At 48.6% G+C, this 17,436-nt stretch overlaps 2 pseudogenes; both read left to right on the top strand.

Annotated features, from left to right (window-relative positions):
- Window positions 1-430: 430 nt before the first annotated feature.
- Window positions 431-958, top strand: LOC149327557 (uncharacterized; annotated as a pseudogene).
- A 1,005-nt stretch (window positions 959-1,963) lies between these two features.
- Window positions 1,964-2,646, top strand: LOC149327556 (uncharacterized; annotated as a pseudogene).
- The last annotated feature ends 14,790 nt before the right edge of the window (window positions 2,647-17,436 follow it).

Here is a 17,436-nt window from a genome sequence, read left to right as displayed (position 1 = left end):
GCGGCGCTCGTCCGGCCGGCACTGCCTGCACTTTCAGCCGCTGCACCAGCTTTGTGGCGCGCTTCGACACTGAATGACTAGGCATACGCAGGCAGTGTTTTTCTGACTCGTTCCTGAGGTGACAAAGAAGTTGAGGTACATTGTTAAACAGTTGCGAATGTTTTCTCCATGCAGCTTTTGTGGTAATTTAAGAGTTGATGGGGGCAACACATGCTTTCACCTTGCGACATGTCGTCTAAATTGCTTGCCATCGCGCTGAGTTTTTTCTTCACATCCTTGAAAGCGATGCCCACTCGTTCACCTACTCCACCCATGAAGTGCAACCAAAAAGCGACCACTTTGCTTTATGTTAAAGCTATAATAACTGAGTGGCAACAATGCCATGATTTGAAAATTTTGCAATACATTGCAGAAAGTCTAGGTCGGGATCATGGTCGGGATACTTATATGGGCATTTTCTATCTCGCAGCAGCGGCCGCCATCAGGTATCACAAATGCCAGCATTGCTTACATAGGAGGGTTCGTGGCGAGAGCTCTTGAAGAACGTAGAAGGTGCAGCTCCTGGCCTGCGCTTTACCAGTCGGATGGGTCTAGTCCGTTGCTGACTCATTAGCCTACAGTCAAGGGGGGGGGGGGGGATTAACCTACCCAAATCCAGAGTTCGTCAGTGTTCTGGTGGCCACTAAGAAGGCTTGATATTGCCCCGCCGCATATAAAAATAAGCAACGTGCGGCAGCAGCTGGCTGCAACTATTACTTTCGAGGATCTGGCAGTGCTCCCTTTTTGTTGGCAAAGCAAGGGAGGACCACGCCGCAAGCACAGTATCTGTGGTGTTCGATAATTTCGTGAGGCCACTCTTATCTAACGTAGGAGCTACTGTCACAGACTATAGGGCAGTATATACCGCAAAAAAAAGCTCGCCAGCCAGCCGCTCCACAGGAAAGTGCTCCGTGTTTAGAATGAGCACTATGCGAGAAACATTATAGATCTGGTTTAATCTGCGTAATTAAATCAATCAGGCTATATGCGCCAAAAAACCTTATGCACTGCAGGCTGTTGGACACGGCCCTGCCCAACATTCGACAGGGAAAAAGGAATTGACTGATATCTACAAGCGCCGAAAGCAAACGTTTATTGGATGCATTAAAGTTCAAATGAAATACCATTGCTACACAGGAAAACCGACAGAACGCTAATCTCTCTATATAATTTAAGGCTCTAAACTAACGTTTACGTGGATAGCAAAATTAAAATTGACCGCTGTGCTCAAATGTAAAGTAATTCATGTTTGGTGCCATATACAAATGCACAAATAAAAAAAAACGCTCTTATGACGATCTGCTTAATCTCGGTCCTAAGTCTGCTTCCGAATTTAGGAAGATATTATACCAGTAAGCTATCTTGTCCTTTGCCGGCGCTCCTGTGCGGTAATTTTCTAGCGCGCATCGCACACAGGCCTGCGACAGCTGCGTTTTCGCGGTTTACGCACGACCGCCTCAGGGAAAGCGCGCGTGGGGTAAGCGCGCCACCGTGCGGCGAGAGGAGCGGTCACACCGCTCTCTCGAATTACGCTCTCTCCGTGCGAATGGGATGGCCGGAGCAAAAGCGCGCTTCGATCGCGGAGGCCACGGTGTAATGCTGCTAGTTCCCTAAAACGCCGCGAGGTGGCGGTCTTAGCCTAAGCATCGAGCGGCGCTCGTCCGGCCGGCACTGCCTGCACTTTCAGCCGCTGCACCAGCTTTGTTGGCGCGCTTCGACACTGAATGACTAGGCATACGCAGGCAGTTTTTTTCTGACTCGTTCCTGAGGTGACAAAGAAGTTGAGGTACATTGTTAAACAGTTGCGAATGTCTTCTCCGTGCAGCTTTTGCGGTAATTTAAGAGTTGATGGGGGCAACACATGCTTTCACCTTGCGACATGTCGTCTAAATTGCTTGCCATCGCGCTGAGTTTTTTCTTCACATCCTTGAAAGCGATGCCCACTCGTTCACCAACTCCACCCATGAAGTGCAACCAAAAAGCGACCACTTTGCTTTATGTTAAAGCTATAATAACTGAGTGGCAACAATGCCATGATTTGAAAATTTTGCAATACATTGCAGAAAGTCTAGGTCGGGATCATGGTCGGGCTACTTATATGGGCATTTTCTATCTCACTGCAGCGGCCGCCATCAGGTATCACAAATGCCAGCATTGCTTACATAGCAGGGTTCGTGGCGAGAGCTCTTGAAGAACGTAGAAGGTGCAGCTCCTGGCCTGCCCTTTACCAGTCGGATGGGTCTAGTCCGTTTCTGACTCATTAGCCTACAGTCAAGGGGGGGGGGGGATTAACCTACCCAAAATAAGAGTTCGTCAGTGTTCTGGTGGCCACTAAGAAGGCTTGATATCGCCCCGCCGAATATAAAAATAAGCAACGTGCGGCAGCAGCTGGCTGCAGCTATTACTTTCGAGGATCTGGCAGTGCTCCCTTTTTGTTGGCAAAGGAAGGGAGGACCACGCCGCAAGCACAGTATCTGTGGTGTTCGATAATTTCGTGAGGCCACTCTTATCTAACGTAGGAGCTACTGTCACATACTATAGGGCAGCATATACCGCAAAAAAAAGCTCGCCAGCCAGCCGCTCCACAGGAAAGTGCTCCGTGTTTAGAATGAACACTATGCGAGAAACATTATAGATCTGGTTTAATCTGCGTAATTAAACCAACCAGGCTATATGCGCCAAAAAACCTTATGCACTGCAGGCTGTTGGGCACGGCCCTGCCCAACATTCGACAGGGAAAAAGGAATTGACTGATATCTACAAGCGCCGAAAGCAAACGTTTATTGGATGCATTAAAGTTCAAATGAAATACCATTGCTACACAGGAAAACCGACAGAACGCTAATCTCTCTATATAATTTAAGGCTCTAAACTAACGTTTACGTGGATAGCAAAATTAAAATTGACCGCTGTGCTAAAATGTAAAGTAATTCATGTTTGGTGCCATATACAACTGCACAAATAAAAAAAACGCTCTTATGACGATCTGCTTTATCTCGGCCCTAAGTCTGCTTCCGAATTTAGGAAGATATTATACCAGTAAGCTATCTTGTCCTTTGCCGGCGCTCCTGTGCGGTAATTTTCTAGCGCGCATCGCACACAGGCCTGCGACAGCTGCGTTTTCGCGGTTTACGCACGACCGCCTCAGGGAAAGCGCGCATTAGGGTGCCTCGATGCCAGCGCCGCCGTTCAGGGTGGTGCCATCCTTTGACCGCTCCAACGCCGCCTCTCACTCCCTGCGGCGCCATTTTGAATCACAGCGGTCGGTCGGGCTGGTCTCAGTTGCTTGGTGCAAGCAGCTGAGCTTCCGTTTTTCGAGGCCCAGTGGCTGCGGACGATCGCTGGTGGCTTTATTTGTTTGACAGTGCTTTACCGCATGACTGAGGAGCTTGTCAAGTCCACCGAGGCAGCATGACAGGTTGTTGTGTGGCAATGTACGCCGGGTCAACGCGTAAAGGCCTACGCTGTTTTCGCTTCCCCGGAGACTCCAAGCGAAATAAAAAATGGGAAGCTCAAGTAAAGCGGGATCAGCCCCAGAGTACATTGCTTTAAATGTTACACCTCACTGTGCTTTTTTACCACTGTGTCTCGTTCTGCTATTTCGTGGTTTGCATCTTTTTTTTCTTCATACGTTTTCATGTTCGCGGCGAAGGTTGCACCACAATGCACAACAACATTTTCCCCCTAAATATTGTTCATTTATTTCGTGGTTTGAACCTTTTTTCATGTTTTGCTTTTATGTTTTCCTTTAAGGTTACAGCCCACGGTACATGCCCCACTTTTATGTCCCAATGTCTTGCTTGCTTATATTGTAGTTCGTGTTTTTTTCATGACTAGCAATTACAGTTGGCATTAAATGAATAATTTTCATTATCCTTTGTTTTGTTCTCTGTACCCTCTGTAAGAGGGTAGGCTGAAAAGCTATGTTACATATTTGTCTTCCTCAGTAATAAAGATCAACTTTTAGGTAGGAGTTATTTTTCGAACAGCCTAACCCATCAGCACAAAATTTTGTAGACAGAATAGGAAATACACGGATAGCCAACGTTAAAAACCGCGTTGTTTTTATTTAACAAAACCCTCTATGGTCGATTTTTTTCGAAAAGCGTGACTTTTCGATGTCGATTAATTCGATTTAGAATTTAAAATTTCCAGAATTACTGTAGTTTTTGAATGACTAAAATCCACCCTTATTGAGCAGGTTTATATGCATGGTTTATTCATGAATACCGATTGGCTTGAATAAAATGAATATGAAAAATATGTGTAGAATTGTGTTTCACAAACTGAGGAATCGCGGGAGAGCAACCGGTGCGTATGTCCATGGCGCAAGCGAAGTGTGCATGCGAGCGCACGCAAGAACATTCGGTGGTTGTGCGCTCCTCATAAAAATGAAGCGAGTGAGAAACTTCCAGTAATCCTTTATGCTATCGCCAACGAGGGGTGATTCGTTTTCTTTGGCCTCGAGAAAGAAAACGCAGGAGCAGTGGCAACGTCGGTATGCGGCGGCATCATTTGTACATAACAGCGCCCACCCCATAAGCAGATGTAATTGCGCCCTTGTGAGCAATAAACGGGCGAGCAACTCGCAGTTACCCTTTGAAAGATTAGAAAGCAAACAGACACCAGTTTTTGCGAGCAGAAGAACCGGAAACAGCCCGCGCGACGATAGCGAAACCAGCCGCAGCGCTCGAGCGGCTGACGATACGCGGGCGTTAACAGAACGTGGGAATTAAAATCCAAAATATCGTGAAAAAAAGAGGCAGCAATTTCTTCTATCCGCATGGGGCAGCAGCACCTGCCCGGCAACAGATCTTTAAAATATTAGCGCGTTTTTCAAACCAACAGACGGAACAGTAAATGTTCAACCTCGACCACCTGGGGCTGTAAAATTAAGTCATGCAATTACGTCGTCGACCCTCGGATGTTAAAATGGCTATTATGAGTGAAAAGATACGCAGTGCAATGTTGATGAAAAAGACTGTTCCAGTCAAAAGCACTCTCACGCCCGCCGAAAGTAAGAGTGGCGCCGTTACACACGCTAGCGCAGCTGATCTCGTGTGATTCAATATGGCGGCGCCCGCGATGTTGTCTCCACCCTGTACGGCGGCGCTGGCATCGAGGCACCCTAGCGCGCATGGGGTAAGCGCGCCACCGTGCGGCGAGAGGAGCGGTCACACCGCTCTCTCAAATTACGCTCTCTCCGTGCGAATGGGATGGCCGGAGCAAAAGCGCGCTTCGATCGCGGAGGCCACGGTAGAACTATCGATGGTTTTTTTGAACTATCGATAGTTTCGAAAAAACTATCGATAGTCATTTTTCCGATAGTTTTGAATCACTAATAGGAGGTATTCACATAAGCACACGGGCGCCATTTTGGCCTCCAACGTGCTGCTTCAGCGATACAGGCCGGAGGAGTGGGAGATAAGCCGATTAGACATGCGCTGTAGCCTTTCACTGTGTTTCATCGACGCCAAAATGGCGACCACTGTGGTTTGATTTTCATACAGACCTGGCATCACACCAATAGGATCATTTTGTTTCCCATGTCGTTATAATTGTGTTAAGCGTTGCCTTTTGTGTGTAAACCGGTTATTTGTTGTCATATCAGTACTCTAATTGTTTATCAGGGACATCGTAAGCCAGCAGAAACGGGAGACACTTCGTGACCACACTGAGCTCTGGCGCCACCTTCATGCTTAATTTTTGATGTCAGCCCACAAGCTTAATCGTCGCAATTTTTTTTATACAGCGTATACAGGGCTGTATTACGATGGTTGCACCTAAATAAATGCAAAAGTTGTTACAATTTCTACATGTTGGTAGAATAACTCTTTCTATAATAATCATTGGTTTTTTGCAGGTAACTAATACAGCCTTTTGATTGCATGCAGCTAACGGATCGCAAGGAGAAGCAACGGTTCCTCTTGGAATTACAAAGGGTACAGGCTGTCCGAAATCCACTGAAGGGCTACTCAATGTTTATGGAGATAACACCGTGGACAAGAACAACGTGCTTGGATGGATTAAGAAGGTTCAACACGGAATATCAGCATTGAAGACAAACCACGCAGTGAGACATCTGTGCGTCACACGGATTGTCAGCGAGTGGACGAAATGATGCCGGCCAAATGCACAACTGTGATAGTCAACATTGAGTAGTACTTTTGTATTGAGAAACAGTTGCTCTACAAACAAATAGAATTTGAACGACGTATGTGAGTTAAATAAAAAACTACAAATTTGGCAATAGTTTCTGTACAATCCTCATTTTTGCCGGAATATGGGACTGCTACATGTGCAGACACCATTTCATGGCCCCTATAACCCATCCTTTGGCAGACTGCTAAAGTGAGTGCGAAAACCGTGGCCCCTTCTTTCGTCAGCCCTCTTAGGCTGGCGCTCCCGAGAAACCCAGCGGAGGGCAGTCGGCATATACTGGGCTTGGAGCAAAGGGCCCTAATAAAATTCGCATAAAAATGTACGGTGCACATTCAGTGATGGACACGAATTCATGTACTACAGCAATCAGAAGTTTACGGGACACGAGTGGGCGTAAACTTTTTAGGCGCAGTCGCGTAATCCAGTGGTCTGAAATGTGTCAGTGTATGTGGAGACATGTATGCGTTATTCACTGTGCTCGCGCCTGTGACAGCACCCCTGACGTACGCCCAAGCGGTGGCCAGGCCACGACATACGCCGGCACCCGATTCCTGCCAGGCCGCCCCTTCTTTCCGTCCTCCGCCGCCGTCTGAGCCCCCGTCTCAAGCTCTGTTCTCAAGGGTTCGCCCACATCCTACCAATCCCTGGCGTACTGCGGACAACCGACCCATCTGTTACGCCTGTGGTCTGCCCGGCCATGTCGCGCGGCTTTGCCGCCACCGCCTTCCGCCTTCTCGACCTGATCTGCGCTCCTACCCGTACGATGCCGAACTATCCTCGCCGAGAAGGCCACCTGGTCCCCCCTTTGTTTCCCCTGATCGCCAACTTTACACCACTCGCCGATCGCCTTCCCCTCGACGCCGTTCCCCTTCTCCGATGCTGCGACGTTCTAGCTCAGCGCTTGAGGGAAACTAACAGCCGCAGTTCCGGGGGCAAGAACTGTGCTTGTTTCGAACTCCTCAAGTCCTCCGTGTCGTCCCGCTAATATAATCGTAGTGTTCGTGGAAGGTGCCAAGGTTCTCGCCCTCGTCGACACGGGCGCTGCAGTATCTGTCATAAGTGAAGCTCTCTGCCGCCGACTCCGCAAAGTGACTACCCCACTTTCTGACTTTTCGCTTCGCACCACCTCATCACAGCGCATTCATCCCTCAGCCGCATGTACGGCCCGTGTCCTCATTTAAGATGTTTTGTACACCATCGAGTTTATTGTGCTGTCTCACTGCTCACACGACATCATCCTGGGATGTGACTTCCTTTCGACTCATCGTGCCGTTATTGACTGCGCTCGAGCTGAAATCGCCTTTTCTCCGCTGTGTGACGCTCCCTTTTGCGAGGTACCTACGCAGTCTGCCAAACTTGTGGTCGCGACTGATACCGACATTCCTCCGTTTTCTGCTGCCCTCGTGCCGCTCTCCTGTGTCGGCGTCCCTCATTCAACTGTTTTCTTCACGCCTTCCGAAACCGCTTCCCGCCATCCCTGCCTCCTGCTTCCCGTTGCTGTTCTGACGATCGACCATGGACAAAGTGCAATTTATGTCTCGAACCCATCTTCGTGCCCGTCAGCAGTGCTCCGAGGTGAATGCCTCGGGCGTGTTGAAGAACTTGATTCCTGCCTTCCCTACCCTATTCTTGATTCCACCGCTTCCTTCGATGTCGATGTGCTCAGCTCTTGTGATGTTAAGAATGATCCACCGCCCTCCGACGTCTTCCACCGTGCCATTGACGCCGACCTTCCACCCGCGCTACGTGATCAACTCGTCGCCCTCCTCCAGCGCTTCAGTTCTTCTTTCGATCTTCCTCAGACTGCCTTGGGCCGTACGTCTGTCGTTGCGCACACCATCGACACCGGTACACACGCCCCTCTTCGCCAGCGCCCCTATCGTGTCTCGGCTTCTGAGCGCCGCGTCATTTCTGATCACGTGGACGACATGCTCCGTCGGGGTGTCATACAGCCCTCCCACAGTCCCTGGGCGTCTGCTGTTGTGTTGGTAAAAAAGAAAGATGGTTCCATCAGGTTCTGTGTTGATTACCGCCGGCTCAACAACATCACACGCAAGGACGTCTATCCCCTGCCACGAATCGATGACGCCCTGGACTGCTTGCAGGGAGCTGAGTATTTCTCCTCGCTGGATTTGAGGTCAGGCTACTGGCAGGTGCCCATGGCTGACGCTGATCGCTCAAAAACTGCCTTCATAACGCCTGACGGCTTATATGAGTTCAACGTCATGCCGTTTGGCCTTTGCAACGCCCCGGCAACTTTCGAACGCCTGATGGACACTATCCTTAAGTGGGAGAGTTGTCTTTGCTATCTCGATGACATCGTCGTCTTTTCTGCGGACTTTTCTTCTCATCTCATCCGCCTCGAGCGCGTTCTGACTTGTCTTACTGACGCTGGGCTCCAGATGAATTTGAAAAAGTGCCGCTTTGCTGCCCGACAACTCACCATTTTATGACATGTAGTCTCTAAAGACGGCATTCTTCCGGACCCCGCCAAACTTCGTGCAGTTGCCGAATTTCCGAAGCCCACCTCACTGAAGCAGCTCCGTAGCTTCGTTGGCCTTTGCTCTTACTTCCGTCGCTTCATCTTGAATTTCGCCACGATCATCGCTCTTCTGACCCAGCTACTCGCAGGCAGCTCCAACCTCTCCGCTTGGACGCCTGCTTGCGATAACGCCTTCGACACCTTGCGCCGCCTTTTGGTTTCGCCTCCCATCCTGCGCCACTTTGAGCCGACTGCGCCTACTGAGATCCACACTGACGCCAGCGGTATTGGACTGGGTGCCGTTCTCACTCAACGCAAACCTGGCTTCCGTGAATATGTGGTCGCCTACGCCAGTCGGACCTTGAGCAAAGCGGAGGCCAACTATTCTGTTACCGAACGAGAATGTTTGGCCATCATTTGGGCCATTGGAAAATTTCGTCCCTATGTCTACGGTCGCCCGTTCTGTATAGTAACCGACCACCGTGCCCTGTGCTGGCTGGCCTCTCTCAGACCCGTCAGGCCGCCTAGCTCGCTGGGCTCTGCGATTGCAGGAGTATGACATTCATGTCATTTACCGCTCTGGCCTCAAGCATAATGATGCGGACGCTCTTTCCCGCTCGCCGCTACCTAGTGCTTCATCGCCTGCTCCTGTGTCTGCTTACGACTTGTCCTCGCTTGCCACTGCCGACATGTCCACCGAGCAGCGGAAAGACCCTTGGATCGCCACTCTTATTAACTTCCTTTCGAGTCCTGCGACTGATAATTCGTCCCGTTCCCTCTTACGTCAAGCCCGTCACTTTTCTATTCGGGACGGTCTCCTCTATCGTCGCAATTACCTGTTCGACGGACGCAAATGGCTCCTAGTGATCCCCCGCCATCTACGCACCGACATTTGCGCCGCTTTCCATGCGGACCCCCAGTGCGCCCACGGCGGCGTGTTGAAAACCTATACGCGTCTGCGTCTCCGAGTCTACTGGCGTGGCATGTACCGCTTTGTTCGCCACTTTGTGCGATCTTGCCCATCCTGTCAACGGCGTAAATTTCCGCCTCACACCTCGCCTGCTCCACTGCAGCCGTTACCCTGCCCTGCCCGCCCGTTTGACCGCGTTGGCATAGACATCTACGGCCCCCTCCCTCCCACTCCCGCTGGTCACCGCTGGATTATCGTGGCCGTGGATCATCTCACACGTTATGCTGAAACGTCTCCATTACCATCTGCCTCCGCCCGCGACGTGGCTTCCTTTCTTCTAAAGAACCTGATTCTTCGCCATGGTGCTCCTCAAGAACTGCTCAGCGACCGTAGACGCGTATTCCTGTCTGACGCTCTTGAGGCCCTCCTCAAGGAATGCCGCATTATCCATCGAACCGCTTCGTCTTACCACCCTCAGACCAACGGCCTGACCGAGCGTTTCAACCGAACCCTCAGTGACATGCTGTCCATGTACGTCGACGCCAACCGCTCCAACTGGGACCAAGTTCTTCCCTTCGTCACCTACGCATATAACACTGCGACACAAACCACCACTGGATTCTCTCCCTTCTTTCTTCTGTACGGCCGCGAGCCCCCCTGCACGATGGATACTCTTCGCTACCGACCCGACATTTCCGAGTCCACGCCACTGTCCGACGCTGCCAGGTACGCCGAAGAATGCCGCCAGCTTGCTCGCTCGTTTACCACGCAGACCCAGTGGCAGCAAAAACATGACCGCGACACTTCCGCGACCTCTACCTTCTACCCTGCCGACTCCCTTGTGTGGTTCTGGGTGCCTCCCACAACTCCCGGCCTTTCGCGGAAACTGCTGCATCGGTATCATGGTCCCTACCGGGTTCTCAAGCAAACATCTCCGGTCAATTATATGGTTGAGCCTGTTGCACCCGCTGCGGACTTGCGTCGCCGTGGCCGCGAAACCGTCCACGTCGACCGACTGAAGCCGTACTACGACCCCTCTGTTCTTCCTTCCCCTTAAGACGCCAAGATGGCTCCTTTTCACCCGGGGGAAACTGTAGTGTGCCAACTGTGACAGGTTCCGCTACCGCCATGCGCCGACACTGCGCTGCGCCTGACGACGACGAAGTTATGCGCCGACACTACGCTGCGCCTGACGACGACGAAGTTGCCCCGCTCTCTTGGTGCTGGCTACGCCCATCTACGCTGCCAGATCCTGCACGGCGGTTCGGTCTCTTGAGGACGCCTAATAAACGCACCCCTACACTGGTAACAAAACCACTCGACTAGTTTGCGAATTTGAGCTCCAATGGTTGTTTTTCCGAGAATACGCATTCCGCATAATTTTATCGCGATAGTACCTGTTCCCTCTGCCCGACGTTGGCGGATGGCTGCAGATTCTAGGTATGTGGACTCAAATCCCGGCCGAGGCGGCCGCTTTTCAGTGGAGGCGAAATGCAAAAATCGCCCCGTGTGCTGTGCGATGTCAGCACACGTTAAAGGACCTGGTTGTTATGTGTAAATCGGGGGCCCTTCTGCGGCCTCCCTCGTAGCCCACGTGCCGCTTCGGAATGTTGGACACGACCCGCAATTTTGAACAATATTTCCAACGATCGCCCTTCTTCTTGGCCAAGGTATAGTGGTATAAATAAGAAAATTTTCATAGGATTACGACAAAATATCGGAGCCAAACGTGAATTTTGAAAAATGTATTCATGAAAAACGACAGGAGAATATTTGAAGTGAAATAACAAAGAACATTTTGGTGAAGAAAAAAGGAAAACTCCAAGACGATCGCCCTCTTCGCATGTTTCTTCTTCCTCCCGCGATTGCTTCGAGCGAGACGTCGACTGTAAACGGCCTCAGACTGAAGCTTCAACGCCGATGTAACCATATCCTCGTTTGCATACCCTTAAGGCGGAGCTTCAATGCCTCCTCCAATTTTAAGAGTGGAGGAGGAGGTAAACTTTATTAAAGAAGAGGTCATAGGCGCGGATTGGGGTCATGTTTCCCTCCCCGCGGTGGGCTCTTCTTCTAGGCCGGACGCCAGGTGGCCGACCGACGATGTCGTTCGGCGACCTCTTCGGCTCGCTCTGTGGCTCGAAGTTGAACCTCCGGGTCCGAGCTGAGCAGCGCAGCCTCCCACTGAGATTGGGTACAGAGCTGCAGACTGTGCGATGGCCTGTCTTGAGTACATGAGTATAGGATGTGCGGTGTGTCTGCCTTTTGGTGCCCACAGAGAGAACAGACGGGGCTGTACTGCTCCGGGAACCATATGGAGTACATGTACGGATTAAAGAAAGTGTCTGTTTGGAGCTGCCGCCAACTGACTTGTTGTGTTTTACTGAGGGATTTATGTGCTTCTGGGAAGATCTGTCTTTCTTTCTTGAAGTGGGTAGTAATTTCTTTGTAGGTTGTCATTCGCACCTTGGCCGTCCTGAGCTCGGGGTAGCGCACCTCCCGGTTAACCACGAATCCTCGGGCAAATTGGTGCGCCGCCTCGTTTCCAGGATGGTCCGAATGGGCAGGGACCCAGATCAATGTTATCTGGCGGGTATTGGAGATTTTTTGTAAGATTTTGATGGCTGCTGAGTGGGCCCTTCCTTTTGCAAAATTTCGAATTGCTGTTTTGGAGTCACTTATGATGTATTTGGCAGTGGTGGAGGTAATGGCTAAAGCTATGGCAGCTTCTTCAGCCTCCTCCGGAAATTTTGTTTTATCTATTGTCGCCGATGCAAGGGGAGAACCTCGATGATCGACAACTGCCAGAGAAAAGGCGTCTCTGTCCGCATGTTCTGCCACGTTCACGTACACCGTGTCTTTCTGAACTGAAAATCTTTCGTGAAGCTTTTATGCCCTAGCCTTTCTTCTGTCCGTATCGTAGTGTGGATGCATGTTTTTGGGTAGAAGAGGGACTGTTAAGTGTTCGTGCACGTGTCTTGGAATTGGCAAGGTGTGTGTACGGATTCCTTCATATTGTATTCCTGTATTGATTCAGGATGAAACGTCCCGTTTCAGTGCCTGATAGTCTTTCATATTGTGCGGTGAGGTGTGCTTCTATCATTTCCGCTAAGGTGTTATGAATTCCTAACTGTAATAGTTTTTCATTTGGAGTATGACGAGGGAGGTTGAGCGCAATTTTGTAGGACTCTCTAATTAGAGAATCCAGGTCTTCTCTTTCTCTTACTGTGAGGGTGACGTATGGTGTAGTGTAGTTGACTCTGCTGAGAACGAAGGCTTGTATTAGTCTCCTGGTCTCGGCTTCTTTAACTCCTCCTCGCCTATTCGCGATGCGTCTGATGAGGAAGATTTGGTTGACAGTGTTTCTCAGTTTCTTAATTAACGTGTCGTTTTTTGGTTTGACTGTATCAGCATTCCTAAGATTCTTAGTGCTTCCACTTCTGGGATGGCTGCCCCTTCTGCGTAGATTTTGATCTCAGGCGCTTTATTTTTCCTTTGACGCTTTGAGTGTAGGATGAGGACTTCAGATTTTTTGGGGGAACACGCGAGTCCTGCGGTGTCTCCTCTACTACTACATCTGCCGCTTGTTGTAGCGTATCTTGTATTATGGCGATACTCCCCTTGGTGGTCCAAAGGGTGATATCGTCCGCGTACAAAGAGTGTTCTAGGTCTGGGATTTTTGCGAGTGCGTGTGCCATTTTGATGAGGGTTATATTGAATAAGAAGGGGGAGAGGACCGATCCTTGCGGCGTTCCTCTGTCTCCTAAACTGAAGGTGTCGTATTTGATTGCGCCAATTTGAATTTTAGCCGTTCTATCCGAGAGAAAGTCCTTGATGTAGTTAAACGCTCTTTCGCCCACATTCAACGCTGAAAGAGATTCTAGGATTGCTTTGTGTTTGACGTTATCAAACGCTTTTGTTAAATCTAGAGCTACGATTGCCCTGGTGCTCCTTTCTTGCTCCTGAGATAGGACTTCGTTTGCTAGTCTGAGCATCGTGTCCTGTGTTGATAAATGTGGTCTAAAGCCAATCATAGTGTGTGGATATAAATTCTCTTTGTGCATGTGAGACTGGAGTCTGTCTAGTATGACGTGCTCTATCAGCTTTCCTATGCAAGATGTAAGCGAAATAGGTCTGAGGTTTTCGAGCGCGAGCTTTTTGCCCGGTTTTGGGATGAATTCAACGATGGCATGTTTCCAAGCCGCTGGGAGTTTTCCCTCCCTCTAACACTCGTTCGCAAAATCCGTGAGGGCTGTGATGGAAGCGTCGTCTAGGTTTCTGAGTGTCTTATTGTTAATGCCGTCTTCTCCCGGGGCGGATGTCGTGCGTATCTTATGGAGGGCTGCTCTTATTTTCGGCTTTTGTTATGTCAGCGTCCAGGAGGGGGTTAGGTTGTCCTTTATAATCTGGTAGTGACTGCGTCTCTCGGGTTGTGCAGAAGTATTTCTGCTGTAGCGTGTTGATAATGCCTTGATCCGTGCCTGGGTCAATGTTTAAAATTTTGGTGATTTCCCTTTGAGTCGTAGCTTTATTTGATTCCGGATAAAGGAGATCCCGCAGAAGATTCCATGTCTCTCTCGTGCCTAGATTGCCATTTACATTTTCGCAGATATGGTCCCATTGCTGCCTTGCGATTTCTGCGGAGTGGTGTTGAATTTCTTCTGTGAGTGTGAGTATCTTGTTTCTAAGCTTTTTGTTGTATTTTTGTTTAAGACATCATTTTTCTAGGCTTTGCCTTGCCTCCCACATGTGTGTAAGTCTGCTGTCAATCGCATTTACGTCTAGGTCATGTACTAGTTCTTTAGTGGCCTTTCCCACATCTGATAGGAGGGTTAGTGTCCACTGTTCTAGGTCTGTGATCGGTTCCTGATTTTGGTCGCGGATTGTCCTAAGTTTGTCCCAGTCGGTGATCTTGTTTTTTCTGGGTTGGGGTTTGAGATTGGCAATGACGATTTTAGATGCTATGATATAATGGTCACTTCCCAGATTTTGTCTGGTGTTGCTCCAGCTTAAGTCTGGGAGGTTTTTGCCTATCGTGAGGTCCGGGCACGTGTCCCTGCTCACGCTGTTACCTATCCTGGTAGGTTGCATGGGATCCGTGTATTGGGTTAGCCCTCTTTGCTGGATAAAATCAATTAGGGCCGTGCCTTTCTTAGATATAGTTGCGTGTCCCCATTGCACGTGTTGAGCGTTGAAGTCGCCCACAATTAGGGTTGGGTTTTGGCCTGAAATTTGTAGGGCTTTCAGTATAGCGGCTTTCGCTGGTCCAGCCTGCGCCCTGGGGTGGCTGTATGCGTTCAGTATGAACAGAGAAGAGGAGTTTCTTTTGCTGGGTAAAATTTCGATTAATATACAGTCGAGCTCACAGGGTCAGAACATTACAGGTTTTGAAGAACACCGGCTTCCCTTAAAAAGCTAAAAACATCAAGTATACTAACGGGTGCATGTTCAGCTAAAATCAATGCTGAATGAAATGGGATATGTTCTTTGTAAAATGTAGCAAAATATTTTTTCCTAAATGATTCAAGTTTTGTGCATGATAGTAGTATCTGGTTTACGGTAAGTTCATGTCCGCATTGCTCGCAAACAGGTTTGTCTTTGTTAGCAGGAAGTTGTGGGTGAGATGTGTGTGTCCAATACGGAGACGGCATAAAATAACTTCGATGAATCGTTTTTGGTGTGAGCATGATTTCCATTCGTCTAGAGTGGGTTTTAATAAATGTAGCTTATTATTTCTTTCGATATTCCATTGCGACTGCCATTTATTTCTTAATTTGCACTGCACCAACTTCATACCATCTTTGTAGGGAATGTACGCTTTCTTTATTTCTTTGTTCCGAGCTTTTCCAGCACATTCATCTGCCTTCTCATTGCCAGTGATTACAATGTGACTGGGAACCCAGCAAAATTTTATGTCTTGTCCCTGTATTGTGGCGCTTGTTATGTTGTGTATGATGTCACCAATTAGTGGTGTCACTGCATTTCTATGGTGAAGTGAGGTTAGTATGCTCAGAGAATCAGTGTAAATGATACTGTTTTGAATGTTCTCATTTATTATTTTTTCTACAGCCACCGAGACTGCGTAACACTCGGCGGTGAAAATGGATGCGCACACAGGCAGGCGTACTATTTTTTCCCAATTAGTCTGAACCACAGCACTTCCGACATATTGTGCTGATTTTGATCCATCAGTATAAAATGCTTCGTATTCTCCGTATTTTTCGTTTAGCGCTAAATACTCTTGTAATATCTGTCCATGCGGTGTATGTTTCTTCCGAAATTGTGTTAATGTGAAGTCGCACACAGATGGTAGGCAGTACCAAGGCGGGAGTGGATCACGTTTGCGGGCAATATTAGGCAATGTGTCCATTATATCTACTTCTTGGCATTTCTCTTCAAAGCGGAGAAGAAGGGGCCTGATTGCGAGGGGTCTGTTGGTAAATAGTGTTCGGGATAGGCACTTTGTAGTGAGTGGGTAACAGATGTGTTTAGGCTGGGAACGGATCTTTAAAATGTATGAGCATGTGAGCGTTGTTCTTCTGTCTGCAAGTGGTGGTTCATTAGTTTCTACGTACAGGCTTTTTATGGGTGACGTCCTGTATGCACCAGTTGAAAGACGCAATCCCAAATTGTGCACAGGATCCAGTCGCTTCAAGTACGATAGCCTTGCTGATCCATACACTATGCAACCATAATCTAGAATGGAACGTACTACAGAGCGATAAATCTGTAGAAGGCATACCCGATCAGAACGCCAGTGTTTGCGTGAAAGGACTTTCAGTATGTTCAGTGCTAGCGACACCTTCTTTTTCAGTGCGTTTATGTGAGGCAGGAAAGTAAGTTTTTTGTCGAAAGTGATGCCTAGAAATTTGTGTTCCTTTTTTAAAGGCAGCTCGGTTTGGTTTAGGTGTAATGTTGGATTTGTGTGCAAGCCTCGTTTGAGTGAAGAAAGTAAGGCCATTGTTTTCTGTGGTGAGAACTGGAAACCATTCTTGTCTGCCCATGTTGCCATTTTGTTGATTGTAAGCTGTACTTGTCGTTCGCATGTGGATATATTGGAAGATGTGCACGCTATCTGAAGATCATCAACATACATGGAATACATAATGGACCTTGGGATTATTTTTCTAATAGAATTCATTTTTACAACGAAGAGAGTTGTGCTTAAAATGCACCCTTGAGGAACTCCATTTTCCTGAATGAAGTCCCTCGAAAGGGTCGAGCCTAGGCGGACATTAAATGAGCGGTTAGACAAAAAGTCTTTAATGGAGTTCAGCATTCTGCCACGAATGCCTAGCTCAGCTAAGTCCTGGAGGATCCCGAACCTCCAGGTTGTATCATATCCTTTTTCTAAATCAAAAAAGACGCTAAGACAGTGTTGTTTGTGTATAAAAGCTTCTCTGACTGTATTTTCGAGACGGACTAGGTGATCTGTAGTGGAGCATCCTTTTTTAAATCCACACTGATGGATATCAAGCAGTTCACAGGATTGAAGAACAAAGGTTAGCCTTATATTTACGACACTTTCGAAGGATTTGGCGAGGCAACTGGTTAAGGCTATGGGTCTATAACTGCTAGGAGAGGTTGGGGGTTTACTAGGTTTAAGAAACGGTACAATAATAGCTTTCTTCCAGGCTTCAGGTATTTTCCCTGACATCCAAACTGTATTGAAGAATCTCAAAAGTGCTTCTATGGCAGGCTCAGAAAGATGTGCAAGCATTTCATAATGTATATGGTCGGGTCCTGGAGCAGTTTTTTTTCCGGCAGACAGTACTCTGTTGATTTCTTGGCGGGTAATTAGACTGTTATATTTTTCATTTGCACCTCCAGTTGTTGGGAGCCTCTG

The sequence above is a fragment of the Amblyomma mixtum genome, chromosome 10 (assembly GCF_055824585.1).
Source record: "Amblyomma mixtum isolate Tamu chromosome 10, ASM5582458v1, whole genome shotgun sequence".
Classification (NCBI taxonomy): Eukaryota; Metazoa; Arthropoda; class Arachnida; order Ixodida; family Ixodidae; genus Amblyomma; species Amblyomma mixtum.
Note: the sequence above shows the minus strand (reverse complement) of the source record. Positions and strands in the feature narration are given on the sequence as shown.